The sequence below is a fragment of the Peromyscus eremicus genome, chromosome 3, assembly GCF_949786415.1.
Source record: "Peromyscus eremicus chromosome 3, PerEre_H2_v1, whole genome shotgun sequence".
Lineage (NCBI taxonomy): Eukaryota > Metazoa > Chordata > Mammalia > Rodentia > Cricetidae > Peromyscus > Peromyscus eremicus.
The window spans coordinates 54,528,087-54,545,195 of NC_081418.1; the positions used below are offsets into that span (position 1 = coordinate 54,528,087).

A 17,109-nucleotide genomic window follows, 5' to 3' on the forward strand; every position below is an offset into this window, starting at 1 on the left:
CTAGTGAGACAGAAAGAAAGTGCCCACTACAACCCACAGTCATGCTACTTATTTTGTGTTTTGTTTCGAGACACTTCTGTACCTTAGCAGCAATTATTTATAAAGGAAGGAGGTGTTGATTAAAACTGGTGGAAGTATAGGAAAGTAGCACTGGTTTCTCAAACAAAGAAAATGTAGCATGGATTCCTGAGGGCACTGCTAGGAAATTAAGGACTTCTAGCTTATCTGTCAAACTTATTGGAGAGTGGTAAATGAAATATAAATATATTGTTTTCTTAAATGAATAAAAGTTTTAATCTTTAGAATGCATTTTTTGTTGACAAAAAGTATTGCATTAGAATATTTCTATATAGCATACAAATAGAAGGCAAGCATGCTTTCAGAAAATCATGGAATTTGCTTTTTGAGTGGCCTGGACAATTTTTATTTTCAGTCCTGGTGACAAATCTCAGAGCCTTATATATACCAGGAAAGTTCTTTACGATTGAGCTACATCACTAGCACAGACAAAGTTTTAAAATACATCATGCAGCTGGTGTTCAGCAGCCCTGATTTTTTGTAAAGTTCATCTGTTGCCTTGGTAACATTTCCTCTTCTATACTGTGCCATGGTACCCAGTAACCTCAGAAGCCTAGTCGTTACTAGTAACCCCCCCCCCCCCAACAAAAAGAAGCTCACTGTAGTAGTTATTTACTCTTCGGTATAAAGGAAGTGGTTCATGTGTTCAAGCATGTGTACATGGATTCTTGTGGTGTGTGTACATGCATGTGGAGGAGAGAGATTGACTATGGGTTTTAATTCATTCATCCTCTACCTTATTTTTTTCTCGCTGAAGCTTGAGCTTTTCAATTTGATAGGCTAGATAGCTACTGAGCTCTGGGGATCCGGCTGTCCTGCCGTGCCTGCTCCCATGGTACTACCGTTGCAGACACATGCTGTGGTGCCCAGGGTTCTCCTTGGATGCTAGAGATCTAAAATCAGCTCCACATGACTGGGCGGGAGCACTTTATCCACCGAACCATCTTCCTTCTCCCATTTTTCTAAATAAAATAGTTGCTACTGCTAAACATCTTTAACTTACCTATAAGCAGGCAAGGAGAAGGAATTTCTGAAGGCTGACTGTACTTTCACTACAGTTAATCTGTACCTCAGAAACAACGTGTCTAGATGCAGGGCTGTAATGGGACTATTGTTTGCTGAAAAACAGTTAAGTCAATATGTGAGAATAGAATATATGCATATGTAATATACATTATATACACATGGGAATATTAGATGTCTCCAACGAAAAGCCGACCTTTTCTATCATTGTTCAGCTTAGTGGTTCTCAACCATCCAAATGCTGAGACCCTTTAATACAGTTCCTCATATTGTAGTGACCCGCAACCATAAAATTATTTTCATTACTACTTCATAACTGTATTTTTGCTACTGTTATGGATTGTAATGTAAATATCTAACATGTGAGTAGTCTTAGGTGACCCTTGTGAAAGGGTCATGACCCACAGGTTGAGAACCATTGGTCTAGATTTTTTTTTTCACAAAAACTTAAATCAATGTTATTTAGTTTCCATGAGCCTTAGTGATCTAGCATGGTGATCTGCAATAGACACTTAGATGAACTCTCTTTTTATTGCTATCGCATTTTGAGCGGTGCTTTCAATCCAGCATTATACTTCTTTCATTCAAACTGAAAAATTAATTCCCAAGTTTCAAACTGTCTTAAATACATCAGCAGTGAATGTGAGCCTTCTTATTGTACCTGATGCTCAGGAGAAATATTTCAGTCTTTCTTGCAGGACCCCAAAGCACCAGGGTCTTCAGGTCATTGCTGAGCCACAGCTGCTCCCACACCTTCCAAACTCCTGCCTTTGGCTGCCAGTCAGGAGCAAAGCCCTGACATCAGTGGGCTACTAGGCTCCTCATGAGTTTAGGGAGAGACTATGAATTGTTTACTGAGCAGGATGGACTGCCCAGAGTGGTTATAAACACTTGGAGTTTTGAATAATGTTCAACCTGCAAATACAAACTCAAGGAAATGGATCTAAAAGAAGTTTGTTGTTTGGAGGGTATGGGTGTGAAATGGCCTCTGCTATTGGCATTTTTGCTCACTTGTGTTCTTCTCCTTCACTCCATGGATATGATCACTCAGCTTATTAAATCAATAAATCTGTGAGTCCGACATTTATCTAAGCCTTATTACAGGACCCGTGCTGGGGACCACAGAGGCGTTTTGGAAAGCAAATGGATGCATTTCCTTGCCAATGACATTACAAGTCTATTGGGGAAGAGAGTGCCATTACTAGACTCACGTTAGATCATATTTTGCCTGTGAACTCTTGGGACCTTGGTGACATTTTAGCTGTTCTTGAATGTCTATTTACACAATTGTTCTTTGCCTTGAGGGGGGCATGGGAAAAGGTTTGAGAAAAGGCAAGTGTGAATTTCCCGGCTTCCTGGATGGCTGAGATGAAGATAATCTAGAGGGACAGCCTCACAGTTACTTTTCCCTGCTTATCAATCTGACTGTGTGTCTATTCCATCCTGGGCAGAGTAGTAGTTTGAACATGGTCAGTGGCATTGTATTGGAAGATGATTGAATCTTTGCGAGCCTCTGAGGTCATTAGGTACGTGAGGCGATCTCCTTCAAGAATCCCAAGAGGACTGTTAGGAAAGAAGCAAGTTTGGTCAGTACCATCTTCTGCTTCCTGATGAGATGAAGTGTTCACCTGCTTCTGCCATCCACCATTGTCCTGAGGTCCTCACCAGAACCGACCTAATGCAGGTACTGTGCTTTGAACCTCTTAAGCCATGAGCAAAATGCATTTTTTTTTCTTTATGTGTTATCTACTTCAGGTATTTCATTGTGGTGATGCAAAGGTAGAAAAAATTTCTGGACAGAATCTTCTTTGCCTGTGCACTTTGGGATTCTCAAAAACTTCCCTACAACGTCTGATCATTCTTCTGTGTCAGACTGTCAGTGAGGTCAATCACGTTTGGGGGTTCATCAGGACTTTATTTTCACCTGATACGTCAGTCTTCACTGGATTTATGGGTCATAAGTGATAGTTGTAGAGGTTCTCTAAGACCATTTTGGTGGGCTTAAGGTCCAGACGGTTTTTGGGCATCACTTGCTGGGTTTTTTTTTACTTTGTTGATACTTGTCTCATAGGTACAATATCACAATGAGTTGAGCTGGTGGAGCCTTTGCAGATGTCAGTATAGTTGTATCAACCTGAACATGGAGTTTGTAGTTGTCACACAATGTACTCAGGGTAAAAAGGTAAAGGTTTGATTAAGAAGTTCTGGTAAAATAGCAAAGGTATCTTTGGTGTGTTTGCAGGTACAGGTGCACATATATGCATAGGGACCAGAGGACAACCCTGGGTGTCATACACTGGTTTTGTTTGTGTGTTGGCTTGTTTGGATTTGTTTTTCTGAATCAGGCTTTCACTAGTCTTTGACCTTGCTAAATAGACTAGAGTGGCTTGCCAAGGAACCTGAGGGAGTCTTCTGTTTCAGCTTCCCTAATATTGATATTACAGGCTTATTCTTGGATCTTTCTTTAATGTGGGCTCTGAGGATTGAACTCACATCCTTGTGACTGCAAAACAAGCACTTTAATGACAGAGGTAGCTCTTGAGCTCGAGCCATGTATTTTTTATTCAAAGAAGACTGTGTCTTATTCATCCATTTTTGAAAATATAATTGTTTTCATAAAATGTTTTTGTGGTTCATGGGAGGTTTTTCTGTCCTTTGTCATGAGTTGAGAAGGAGGCAGTCAGCATACATGCTGCATGCAAACTCTGAGGGACGTCTCAAGAGACACTTTGAGGCTGAGTTACTCAAGTCATATTTCTCCAAGGGATATTATTTCTCCATAAATGAGCAGCTGATGCAGAGACTCCCGTTATTCCAGCTCAGGCAGTTGGCAGCTGTTTTCTTGAAAATGAATGAAGTGAGTATGTTACTTTCAAGAAAACAACAGGATTAGGGGCCAAGGACAATATTAAGGCAGTTAAGCAAAAGTCACGATTAAAGAATATGTTTGGTGCTTGGAGCCGAATAGTTTTTTAATACTAAAAGTTTTTCTTGAAGTGAGTGGGGATTGTAATGATGTGGGCTTTGGATATTGAGAAATCAAATATGTCAGCCTCTGGAAGTTGTTATGAAATTAAACATGGGTAGGAAAGTTTATCCCAAATAAAGACATTAAGTATTATACAACTAATCACTATAAACACCATTTCTGCATTGCCATAGATGTTAAAAAAGCTACCCTTTACTGACTAGGCATGGTGGAGCCCTGGTGTAATACCAAGACTCAGGAAGCTAAGTCAGGAGTGTCACCAATTTGGGGTCAGTCTGTGCTACAGAGTAAGTTTAAAGCCAGATCGAGATACATAGTGACACTATGTCACAAAAATATAAGAAAAGAAAAAGAAAAATTACTCTCTGTCTAAAATTTGAAATAAGTAGCAAAGGAAAAAAAAACATCCCAATTATCTAAAAAGCTACAAAACATTTTTGTTGTTTCCAACTTCATGTCTCTGTGAGGCAGAGCACTCTTTAACTACTTTGAAATACTCATTACAATAGACTGAATAGAGGAGATAAAAGTCCCTGTCAGAGATCTTCAGTGGATCCCATTACTCTTAAGTGCTGTCCGTAGAACAGGTCAAAGATTGGGGAAAAAATCCTATATTTGTACATTTTGTTTATTCATTGAAAGATTGGGGAAAAAGGTGACACAATGGGGTCTTTGTCTCCTTGATCACTATGACACCTTGAAGTGTCTAGTAAGTGCAGTATGATGGCCTTTGGGGTCCCAGGTGTCACTGTATATAACAGCCCTCCAACTGTTATGAGTGTATTACTTTCCTCACCTGCATGGTTGCCCTTAGAGATAGATGGGCATTTTCATAGGAAGGTCAGGGGAAATGGTGATGTCCTATATCTGTGGGGATATTTCAGGACTATTCTTAGACATTGCCTTCTCACCAGATAATGGGATCTGAGTATCTAACATGTCTTAGACTTCGAGTGAGATGAAAGATTACAACTCTCAAATCTGTAACTGATATCAACATTCTGATAAACAATTCTCTCTTTTTTCTCAAGCAAAGCAAGTAACTATTTCCTATCTTCTCAATCCCTCTGAGTATCATGTTCTATCAGCCTTGATGGATAGATTATTTTGGGTTAAGGTATTCTGATTGCTGCTCCAGCTCTGTTGCCCATTACAACAATCTCATGCATCTTAAGTTGACTGTTCAGAACTACTGCCTCCTTCCTGTCATTCTAGACACAATTCACACTGCTACTAAATATCCCAGTTCCTTGACAACCTACAGAAGACAATCACCATCAATCTCTTCAAAGCACATAAGCCTCTTTACCTGAAAATTCATTATTGTGTTGGTAGAGGGCTTGTTCTCTGGTCCCTCCTGGGAAACATGGATGGCAGTTTCTCCAATACTGTGTAATAAATCCATTCTAACATTTCATGCTCCTGAGTTGTTCATTAGTACTTTGCTAATGCAGTTCTGGCATTTCTACCACACTTGTAGGTCAGTAATAGATCCAAGCTTCAAAGAACCACTTCAGAAACATGTTAGGGCTGGCACTGAGTATCCTTGTCAGAGTTATTAATTTCTGAATCATGGGAGAGCCTTCCTGTAGCAATACACTATCACTTTTCCATGTGCATTTCTCTCTAGAGTGACAGCTTCCCTGCTTCCCCACTGTCTGTACATGCACATTTAGCTCTCTCTTCTCTGTTGCCCTGGTGAAACACTGACCAAAAGCAACCTGGATAAAAAAGGGTTTATTTGACTTACACTCCATGTCACAGTCTATAATCAAGGGAAGTCAGGGCAGGGCCCTAGTGGTAGAATTTGTAGCAGAGATCATGAAGAAAAGCTTCTTACTGGCTAGCTTCCCCTGGCTTGCTAAGGTTACCTTGCTTATATGACTCAGACCCACCTACCCAGGAATTGCACCACTCACAGTGGGCTTGGCCATTTTACATCAACAGCAATGAGGACTGTGTTTCAGATACATGTCCACAGCCCATTCTAGCAAAGACAGTTCCTCAACTGAGAGTCCTTCTTCCCAAAGTCACTTCACTGTGGTTTCTGTAAATTCACAAACAAGTTACATACTTTTTTTTTTTAATCACAAGGGAGAAAAACCAGAGCACAGTTACAACCAACTAAAAGCAAAACCAGCATCCATCAATGTAAATCAAATTCTATAACTCAATGTTTGTCATATGGAATTCACTCATGATCCTTTGGCCTCCAAAGAGTTTGGGCAGCTCTGCTTCAAAGTCTCTGCCATCTACAGCACTCACATACGTCTTGTAGGCTCAGGCCAGCTCCGTTATAGCCCATCTCTCTCTCTCTGTGTCTCTGTGTCTGTCTCTCTGTCTCTCTGTCTCTCTGTCTCTCTGTCTCTCTGTCTCTCTCTCACACACACACACACACACACACACACACACACACACACACACACATTGTCCTTGGCAGTCATCTCATGATACTGGCATCTCAAATATGCTGGAATTTTCACTGTGGCCAAAGCTGCACATTCACCTGTGGCTTCTGCTAGCTCTTCAGAGACTCTGCCACATGAAGGCAAACCTAGTTTTCCCTCCATTATCACTTCCATCTTCAGTGTTTCCACTGTAATTGAGGCTAAACAATGTCTCTTGTACCATGTCTTCAGGGAGATTATGTCTGTGCCACACAGTGACAAGCTTTAGCTATTCTTCATAACCTCTTTATGCCTTGAAATTGAGTAGTTTGTGGGAGACTCTTATAAATTACTAAGTTTAAATGCCAGCTTAAGATGCAACCTCACACCCTCTTGACCAGAGCTTCTGTGTGCTGACCCAGAGGAAATACTTCCCAGATTTCACTTAAGTGGTACTTTTGTTGTTGTTAATCACACCTGATTCTTTAGTACCAACTACCAGAAACCACAGATTCTTAATTCAAAGCATCAAACAAACAGCCTTAGAGCCCTTGCTTCCCACTCAAACTTCACAAGCTAGGCCTCAAATATCTACATTTCTTTAAGGATTCTTATCTTCCAAGTTCCTCTAGAATAGCCCAAAGTTCTCAATGGCTTTTCCAGCCCAAAGTTCCAAACACTTCCCTAATCCTCCCATGAGACAACATAGTCAGGTCCTTTACAGCAATACTCCACACTCAGTAGGAACTTATGTTCTGCCTGCTTTCTGTTGCTGGGATAAACACCATAACCAAAAGCAACTTGGGGAGGAAAGGATTTATTTCATCTTACAGGTTACCATCGAGGGAAGCCAGGAAGGAGTTCAAGGCAGGAACTTGGAGGGAGGAACTGAAGCAGAGACCATGGAGGAATACTGCTTAAGCTTCCTTCTGGTTTGTTCAGGGGTCCTTTTATAACCCAGGCCCACTTGCCCAGGAATAGAACCACTTGCAGTAAGCTGGCCTCTCCCCCATCCACAGCAATGAAGAAAATACCCCACAGATATGTCCTCAGGTCAATCTATTACATTTACTACCTCTTTTGAGATTCCTTCTTTCCAGGCATGTCTGTTTTATGTCAACTTGACAAGAACTATTCATGATAGAAGGTGTCTGCCATTTTCCTTTGGAACAATCAATATATTTCCTTATCTGGGCTGTGCTGTGAACCAAACCCAATTATTTACCTAGAGACAATGGGATTCCACATGGGTGAGTCTGTACAACTTGAAGTAAGGCTTTGGTTGAATGTTTCAGGGTTTTCAGACATGTGGCACTTCCTCTGCTATTCATGGAGAGCGGTTGGGTTTGCACATCTGAAGTGCTCCGGGCATTTTGGGGGTTCACGAATCTCAGGTTCCTTGGTGATTGTGAACACAGTTTCATCTCAGGAACCCAGCTCTTGCCTGTCAGCTTACAGCAGGCTAAGGCTGATTTATTCAGCTCCTTTGCTGCTCTGACACCTTTCCAATTAAATCCTGGGTATGGTTTTCAGCCTAATTTTTTTTGGGGGGGGGGTGGATTCCAGATGTTAAAGGTTTCTTTTAAGATCATAATGGACATTTTTTTGACCTACACAGCATGTCTTGAGTTGAAGGTAGACTAACTCTGAACCTATCAATTTCTTTTCTAAGACTCTTAAAGAAGTAGTAAATGCCACAATCCTTAAAATTAAATTTTCCTCATATGATTTACTGTCACTCACTGCATTTACCTTTCAAATGTGCTTCATCCAATTTGTCATCTTGAGAATCTGAGTGCTTAGTGTTGGCTCCTGAGCATTAAGGTTTGTGAGCAGCCAGCTAACTTTTATATAACCAGAATTCCATCTTGAGGGCTTGCTTTCCAGGGTCAATGCTTTTTTATTTTAAATCAGTTCTTTTATAGTTTCAATAGAAAACATAAACTAAAGCAGGGGTTTGTATGTAACTGTTTATTTGGAGGGAGATGTTTTCAGGGAATACAACTAAGGGAACACGAGGTAAAGTCAGTACATTTTCACCTATGCTTCTGTTATGGGCCACCCCGCTGTTGCTAGATCATGCTGGGATTCTTTCAGAATATGTGCATAATGACCTTCAGAATTTCCAGCTGCAGGAGAACACACAGAATCCAATGTTTCCAAGTTCCTGCACGGAACCAGCTTTGCCCCACTCTTGGGGTCACCCACATTTCCATGGTGCTGGACGTTGAAGAGCTTCTTAGATTCCTAAGCAAGGTTGTCTTAGCAGAGCTGGGTCAGAGTAAAAGTACAGCTGTATTGGTGAAATTATTAAGGCCACTTCACGTAGTTAAAAGGAGATTTATTTAATGGCGTAACTTACAAATTAAGGGATAGTTGGTCGCGGGGTCTGGGGAAGGTGTATCACAGTCCAGTGGTGTTCTCTGGAGCTCTGCTTGGCCCACCTCCACTGTCCAGGGTCCCAGAACAGAGAGAGCGCTGGCCGATCCAGATCTCGGGTCTCCAGGCGCTTCCCTTGGCCCTGCCTTGTAGGCCTGACAGTTGCCTAAGTGTCAATGGGGGTTGGAACTTCCAGATCAAAGCTGGAATGGCTACCCACTACACAGCTGATGCAGGTTGACCTGTAGAAAATGGAATTGGGTAGCTCTGTGAAATGGAGCTCAGGGCAGGTTGAGAGAAGGTGGTATAAACACAGTAAGCCAGGATTCCACAGCATCATCTCATGCTGACTGCCCCATGGCTATCATCTGGCCATAGCATTTCACCATTAACTGTTCTACATTATTCTGAAATATTTAGCTCCAATTTCCCAACTCTGATTGTTTCAAAATATTTTAAACCATATTGCACAATACCTCTTAATAATAACGAATGCATGCGTACAAGCCGGCAGCAGAAGCTCTTTAGGAAACATTTTTAGAGCTGTCCTTTGTCATTATCTCCAAAGCTATAATTTAGTGAGCATGACTTCATTCATTTGCTACATTTTTATTTCGAACCTAATATAGGCCAGGCACTTTGCCAGGCTCATGAGAGTGCAAAGATGAAATGTAATGAGAAGTTTGCAGCACTGATAACATGGTAGAGGATGTGGGAATGCAAATAAAGCTGCCCAGAACAGTGTGAAAAGTTTCGTTGCAGTTACACTTAAAATTGTGTGATTAGAGAGGGAAGAGGATGCTGTACTCATTACAAAAGCAGGCAAAGGTTTCCCAAGGGAGATAGATCCTGAAGTGGAATTTGAATTATGATTTGAGCCAGGATAGACAGAACAGTAATGAGCATTGTAAAGGTGCAGAAGCTTGTGTAGCAAGTATGTTGGTGATATGGGGGCCAAGGCAGCATGTCTATAGTGTAGTGTTGTTTAGCACAGAATTAGGAAATTAGAAATTAATACGAAAAGGAGAGTCAGAAATGGATCATGACAAATCTTGTGTAGTATGTCTTTTTCTTGTTGAAAAAGAAAAAAAACCATATCTGAACCTTATGTTTATGAAAAGGAAGAAAATAAAGAAACAGGATGCTGGCAAGTTTTATTTCAACTTGATACAAGCTGTCAACAGTCATTTGAGAGGAGGGAAGCTCAGTTGAGAAGTTGCCTCTATAATACTGGGCTGTAGGGAAGTCTGTGGGACATTTTCATAGTTAATGATGTGGGAGGGGCCAGCCCACTATGGGTAATGCCATCTCTGGGCTGGTGGTCCTTGGTACAATAAGAAAGCAGACTGAATAATTCATGAGGAGCTAGCCAGTCAATGGCACTCCTCCATGGGCTCTGAATAGTCTTCAGACTCTAGACTCCCACTGTGACTTCCTTTGATGATGAACTGTGATATTGATGTTTAAGCAAAATAAACTCCTATCTTTCCTTCCTAAGTTGCTTTTGGTCATGATGTTTAATAACAGCAACAGTAGCCCTGACTGACACACAGGCCATTTGAATGGTATAATATAGCATCATGAACTGGGACAAAGGGATATGGGAGCTGGTAATGATGAGTTGAATTCTGAGGTATGTGTGTAGCAGACACAAAATAATTTGTTTAATTCAATATTGAAGAAAACAAGGAAGAGTAGAGACTTCTATTTTAGTGAGTAGGAAATTGTACCACTAACAGAAAGATGTAAAGGGGGAAACCCTAAAATGAAAAAATGAGGGCATTTTCAGAGATGCTGAAGCATAGCCACGTGATGCTCAGCAAGACAAGGAGTCTAGCTTCCAGGAGAGCTTATCTGTGTTTGGGCTTTCAGTACTCGACTCTATGATTAAGATCATTCAATCAATAAAGACTTGTTGAATTCAAAATGAAATTTCAATTTTGGAAAATAAAACAAAGGGATTAAGAAGATTGGTTTATCTAGGATGATTAGGGGAAGGGTCTCTTATCAGGTACATCTGCACAAGGCTCTAGAGAAAGTGAGGAGTTTCTGGGATACATGAGATACCACTGATACTGCTGTCCTCTTGTTGCTTACACAGAATACCATAAACTTAACGTCAAGACAGTATATATTTGACTTACGGTTGTAGAGGTAAGTAAAAAACAAAACAAAACAACAACAACAACAACAAAAGTCTTTCCTACCTGGCTAGAATCAGGACACAGGTGGTCCCAAATTATTCCTGGGATTTCTGGGAGGTGAAATTAACCCTCATTCCTTGACTCATGTTCAAAGACAGTATCACAGTGTCTGCAAATATCTCTTGGCATCTCTCCAGCTTCCCTGGCCTCCTCCTCTGTTTTGCTCTGGCCACGAGATCCTATGTGATAATAGTAGACTTACCTGAATAATCCATGATCATCATCTTTTTTACATCCTTAAATTGCATTTTCAATGGCCCTTAGATTTGGAGATAAGAATATGTCTAGTGTGGCATTATTTTGGCTACAATATATAGTAAGACAGATTCCAAATACTGTGAAAATACTATAAAATCTGCAAGAGGAGAGCATAAGCTTGAGGTTTTGTTCAGGAACAGGAGTTCTTATGCCTGATCACACTAAACTTTTGCAATTGTAAATTTATCTTCTGACTATTTATTCTCTTCAATTTTCTGTAAAATACCTTTGATCAGAACATAGCATTCTTTTGGGTTGATGACTATGTCACCTCAGAAACCATTTTGTCAATTTAATTGACTTTTGCAATTTATTCCCTTCAGGGAATTAAGGATCTTTTGAAAATGCAAACAAAATAACATTGACTCTACTTATAGTTCTTATGTGGATTTCTAGTTGGTCCTACAGCATTTGCCTATAAATATCTAAATTACTTTGTATGTTCTCCCAAAAGTCACTTTAAGTAGCAAGGAGTTCATATAAGATCAATCACAGGCATGACACCAGAGCCCTCCTTGGAGCTGTTGATACCTGTGGGTCTTCATTCATAGAGTCTAGGTGTCTAGGAGAATAAGCTGATGGACTGAAAATAGAGTGTAACACACACAGTCAAAATCACCACAGAGAACATGTGGTGTGGTGGATCCAGAACTTGGCAAAGGGGGAGATCTTTGAAAGTTTCTTAAATTCGATGTCTATTTCACAAAATTAAAGTTTACTGGAGCAGAAGGTGATAGAAATGGATGGGTAGAGGGAGGCATCTTACATATAAGCAACCAAAAAAGAAGAAAGAAATACAACGAGGAACCCAAGGAGACCACAAAGAATGCAGGTCAATTCAACTTAATGCCTTCCCATTCTTTTTATGGTTGAACCTGTACTACTATTGCAAAGAAAAATGGGATGAAATTGTACAAGCAGACTAGTCAAGCAATAATTGGAACAGGACAATCTGCTTACAGGTACTATAAGAAGAAAAGGAAGGCATCGTGAATTTTATCCACTTTCTCAAAGAACCAATTCTGTATTTCATTGATTCTTTGTATAATTTTTTTCTGATTGCTTCTATTTTATTAATTTCAACCCTTACTTTATTTCTTTTCATTTACTTCTTTGAAGTATGATTTCTTCTTCTTCTTTTGGTTCTAGAGCTCTCAGGCACGCTGTTAAGTTACTAGTATAAGATTTCTCCATTTTTTTTATGTAGCCACTTAGTGCTACGAACTCACCTCTTAGAACTGTCTTCATTCTGTCACATAAATTGGATATGTTGTGTACTCATTTTCATTTAATTCTAGAAAACAATTTTTTTAATCAATTTTTCATTCAGTAGTGAGTTGTTCAGTTTCCACAAGTTTGTAAATGCTCTATTATTTCTGTTGTTGATGTCCATCTTTTATCCCTGGTGGTCAGATAAGATGCAGATTGTTATTTCAATTTGCTTGTATCTATTGAGACTTCCTTTGTGTTAGTGTATGTGGTCAATTTTGGATAAGGTTCTATGAGGTGCTTAGAGGAAGGTATATTCTTTTGCTTGGGTGAAATGTTCTATAAATATCTATTAGGTCCATTTGGTTTATAATGTCAGTTATCTCCAGGTTTTCTCTGCTTATATTTTGTCTGGATGACCTGTCTGTTGTCAAGAGTTGGGTTTGAAGTTTCCCACTATTGATGTGTGAGGGTCAATATGTGATTTAAGCTACAGCAGTATTTCTTTTATTAACATAGGTACCCTTATTTTTGTTGCAGAGATGTTAAGAATTGCAGTGTACTCTTGGTGGTTTTTTTTTTTTCTTGAATGAGTATGTTGTGTCCTTCCCTATCTCTTCTAATCAGTTTTGTTTTGAGGTCTATTTTTCTCATATATTAAAATGGACATGCTAGCTTGCTTCTTAGGTCCATTTTGCTGTAATAACTTTTTTCATTTTCTTTCCCTGAGGTAATGTCTGTCCTTGATATTAAGGTGTGTTTCTTGGATGCAGCAAAAAGATGGATCCTGGTTTTGCATCCATTCTGTTAGCTTGTGTCCTTTTACTGGGGAATTAGGACCATTGATGAGCGATATCAATTGGTAGTGTTTGCTGATTCTTGTTATTTTGTTGTTGTGGTGGTGGTGGGTGTAGTGTGTGTGTGTGTGTGTGTGTGTGTGTGTGTGTGTGTGTGTGTGTCTCCTCTTTTGATTTGCTGGTCTGCTGGTTTGGAATTATTACTTGTGTTTTCTTGGTGAGGCTAACATCTTTAGTCTGGAGTTTTCTTTCCGGTGCCTTCTGTAGAGCTTGATTTGTTGATAGATATTGCTTAAATTTGGTTTTAGAATGCCTTATTTTCTCCATCTATTGTGATTTGAATTTTTTCTGGGTCTTATAGTCTGAGCTGATATCTGTGGTCACTTAGAGTCTGTAGAACATCTGCTAGGCTCTTCTGTCTTTAGAGTCTCTACTGAGAATTCAAACATTATTCTAATAGGTCTGCATTTATATGTGACTTGGTCTTTTTCCCTCGAAGCTTTTAATATTCTTTGTTTGTGCTGTATTTTAGTGTTTAGATTACTATGTGCCCAGGGGAATTTCATTTCTGGCTTAGACTATTTGGTGTTCTCTATGCTTTTTCTACCTTGATAGGTACTCCTTCTTTAGGTTACAGAAACTTTCTTCTATTATTTTAGTGAATATATTTTCTAGACATTCTGGGGCCTATACTGGGACACTTTGCTCAGCTTTGATGTAGGGAGGAGGAGACTGGACCTGCCTTGGCTGAGTCTACCAGGCTGGGCTGACTCCCCAGGGGATACCTTGCCTTGGAGGAGGTGGGAATCGGTGATGGGTTAGGGGGGAGGGCTGGGGGGTGGGAGGAGGGAAGACAGGGGAATCCATGGCTGATATGTGAAATTAAGTTAATTATAAAATAAAAATATTAAATAAAAAAAGAAAAAAATGTTTTGACTGAGGATTCCACTTCTCTTATTGTGTTTTCTGTACCTGAGACTCTCTGTTCCATCTCTTGTATTTGGTTGCTGAGGCTTGCCTCTGTGGTTCCCATTAGAGTTCTTAAAGTTTTCATTTTCAGATATTCTTCTGTTTGGGTTCTCTTTACTGATTCTATTTCTACTTTCAAGTCTTGAACTGTTTTTCTTTTTCTTTCCATTTCTTTTCACTTTTGTTTGAGTTTTCATGGATTCCTTTAAGGGATGTATTCATTTCCCTTTTAAACACCTCTATCATATTCATAATAGTCATTTTCAGATCTTCGTCTTATGCTTCAGCTGTGTTGCAATACATAGGGCCTGCTGTGGTAGTGTGCTGTGCTCTAGTTGAGACTTATTGTCAAGGTTGCTATTTATTTTGTTTTTACACTGGCATCTAGGCATCTAGGGTTGGGAAGATTGTAATTCTAAGTACTAATATCTGGTTTTGTCTTTGTTGAGTAGATGTTTTGTTCCTTGGTTTCCGCTGCCTTTTCTGGTTCTTAGGAAAGTGTGGTAGCTGTGTGCTGCTTGGTATTTAATTCTTCTGGGATCTTCCTAGGTGTAGCCACCACTGGGTGTTCTAGGTAAAATGTGTTTCTAGGTATTGGGACTTAGGAATGAGGATGGGCTAGAAGGGAATATGAGAGGGTCAACATGAGGAAGGAATACAGGGTGTTCCACCAGTGTCTGATTAATTTCCTGGGAACAGAAGCAGAGAGTGAGGAGTGGCTACAACCAGTAGTAGGCTGTAGAGCTAGAGATGATACTGGGGTTTAGAGTTGGAGGAGAGGAGGGATAGTGAGAATCAGCAGTTAGCCTACCTTGTTCCATGGTCAGAGTGACCTCTTGGTTCTCTGGGAATATCTGCAGGTGTTGGGGGGCTCAGATAAAGACATGAGTGAAAGGAAGGAAGTTTACAGGAGGTCTATTTGATCTCCTGGAGATGGGGGCATCAAGGAAGGGGAGGTTGCAGCAGGTGATCAGTTACAGAGCTGGGGATTTAGCTAGCAGATTGTATTTGGAGGAGAGTTGAGAGATGTGAAGATCTGCAGTTAGTCTACCCACTTCCCTGGTTGGGTCGGTGGGTTTCATTTTGAACAGCTCATTTGCAGAAAATCAAGGCATTTTTACATAGAAGAATTTATTGTAAAAGGAAAAAATAATGTCATAGAAACCTAGTGGGTACTTATTCAATTTAGTAGTCCAAATTTGCGGCTCTAACAATTCCCCACACTGAGACACTAACAAAATGTAGTAACATGTCATTTCTTTACCAGTTCAGTTGATATCACCTGACTCTCAGTATAAGGAAAAAGTAAACTCCAGTAGTAATATAATAAGTTAAAAATCTCTTCCCTACAAGGCTTAGAGATCCTCGAGGAAGAAGAGGTAGAAGATTATAAGAGCCAGAGGGAACAGATGGCGTCTGCAGGGTTCCTTGAGCTCTGCCCAATGTTAGCTGTGGGTCTCTGTATCTGTTCCCATCAGCTGCCAGAGGAAGCCTCACTGATGATGATTGGGGTAGGTATGGATTTGTGAGTATTACGGAATGTCACTAGGAATAATTTCATTGACTTTTCACGGGGCAATAGTGTTTGGTTCTACCCTAGGACTCTGCGCCATCCAGCTTCTGGTTCCTGGCCATTCAAGCAGTGTCTGGCATGGGCTCCTTCTAGCAGCACTGGTCTCAAGTTAGACCAGTGATTGGTTGGCCACTCCCACAAGCTCCGAACTACCATTGCCCCAGCACGTCTTTCAGGCAGGACAGGTTGTGGATTGAAGGCTTTGTGGCTGGGTTGGTGTCCCAGTTCTACCACTGCATGCTTGCCTGGTTACAGAAGATGGCTAGTTCAGGCTTCTTATCCCCCATTACTAGTAGTCCTCCCTAGGGTCACCCTTATAGGTTAAAGGAAGTTTCCACTGCATTAGGTTTCCATATTGGTCCTCAAATGACCCCCACCCCAATTCTAACCATCTCTTCCCTTACTCTCTCCCTTCATTCCTCCCTCCCCCACCTGGTTCTTTGTATTCCCATCTGACCCAACTCTCCACCCCCTCCCCCACTGTACATCTGCATGATCTGTTCTATTTCCCCTTCCCAGGGAGACCTATGCATCCCTCCTTAGGCCATCCATGTTATTTAGTCTCTCTGGATCTGTGGATTGTAGTGTTATTACCCTTTACTTAACAGCTAATATCCACTTATAAGTGAGTATATATCATTTTTTGTCTCTTTGTGTCTGAGTTGCCTTGCTCATAATGTTTTTTTCTAGTTCTATCCATTTGCCTGCAAATTTCATGATGTCATTGTTTTTAACAAATGAGTAATATACCATTGTGTAAATGTACCACATTTTCTTTATCCATTCTTTGGTTGAGGGACACGTAGGTTGTTTAGTTTCCTGCTATTATGAATAAAGTTGCTATGAACATAGTTGAGCAAGTGTCCTTGTGGCAGGATGGAGCATCTTTTAGGTATATTCCCAAGAGTAGTCTAGCTGGGTCTTGTGGTAAATCGATTCCCAATTTTCTGAGGAACTGCATTATTGATTTCCTTGGTGACTGTACAAGTTTGCACTCCCACCAACAATGGAGGAGTGTTTCTCTTGCTCTACATCCTCTACAGCATGAGCTGTCACTTGTGTTATTGATCTTAGCCATTCTGACAGGTTGCTAAGATGGAATCTTAAAATCATTTTGATTTGCATTTTCCAAATGGCTAAGGGTGGTGAGTATTTCTTTCAGTGTTTGTCAGCCATTTGAGATTCATCTGTTGAGAGTTCTCTGTTTAGATCTTTACCCTATTTTTTTTAAATTGGATTATTT

At 40.3% G+C, this 17,109-nt stretch overlaps 1 long non-coding RNA gene across 5 annotated transcripts in view; it reads left to right on the plus strand.

Annotated features, from left to right (window-relative positions):
• The window catches only part of LOC131906856 (uncharacterized), a 140,278-nt gene that overhangs the window by 27,696 nt on the left and 95,473 nt on the right, over nt 1-17,109 (plus strand). The window contains exon 4 of one of the 5 annotated variants that reach the window (XR_009378209.1): nt 15,647-15,827. The exons of the other annotated variants lie outside the window; for them this stretch is intronic. This is a non-coding gene — a long non-coding RNA (uncharacterized LOC131906856). Of the gene's footprint in view, nt 1-15,646; nt 15,828-17,109 lie in introns of those variants that run through there. 5 annotated transcript variants of the gene reach the window in all.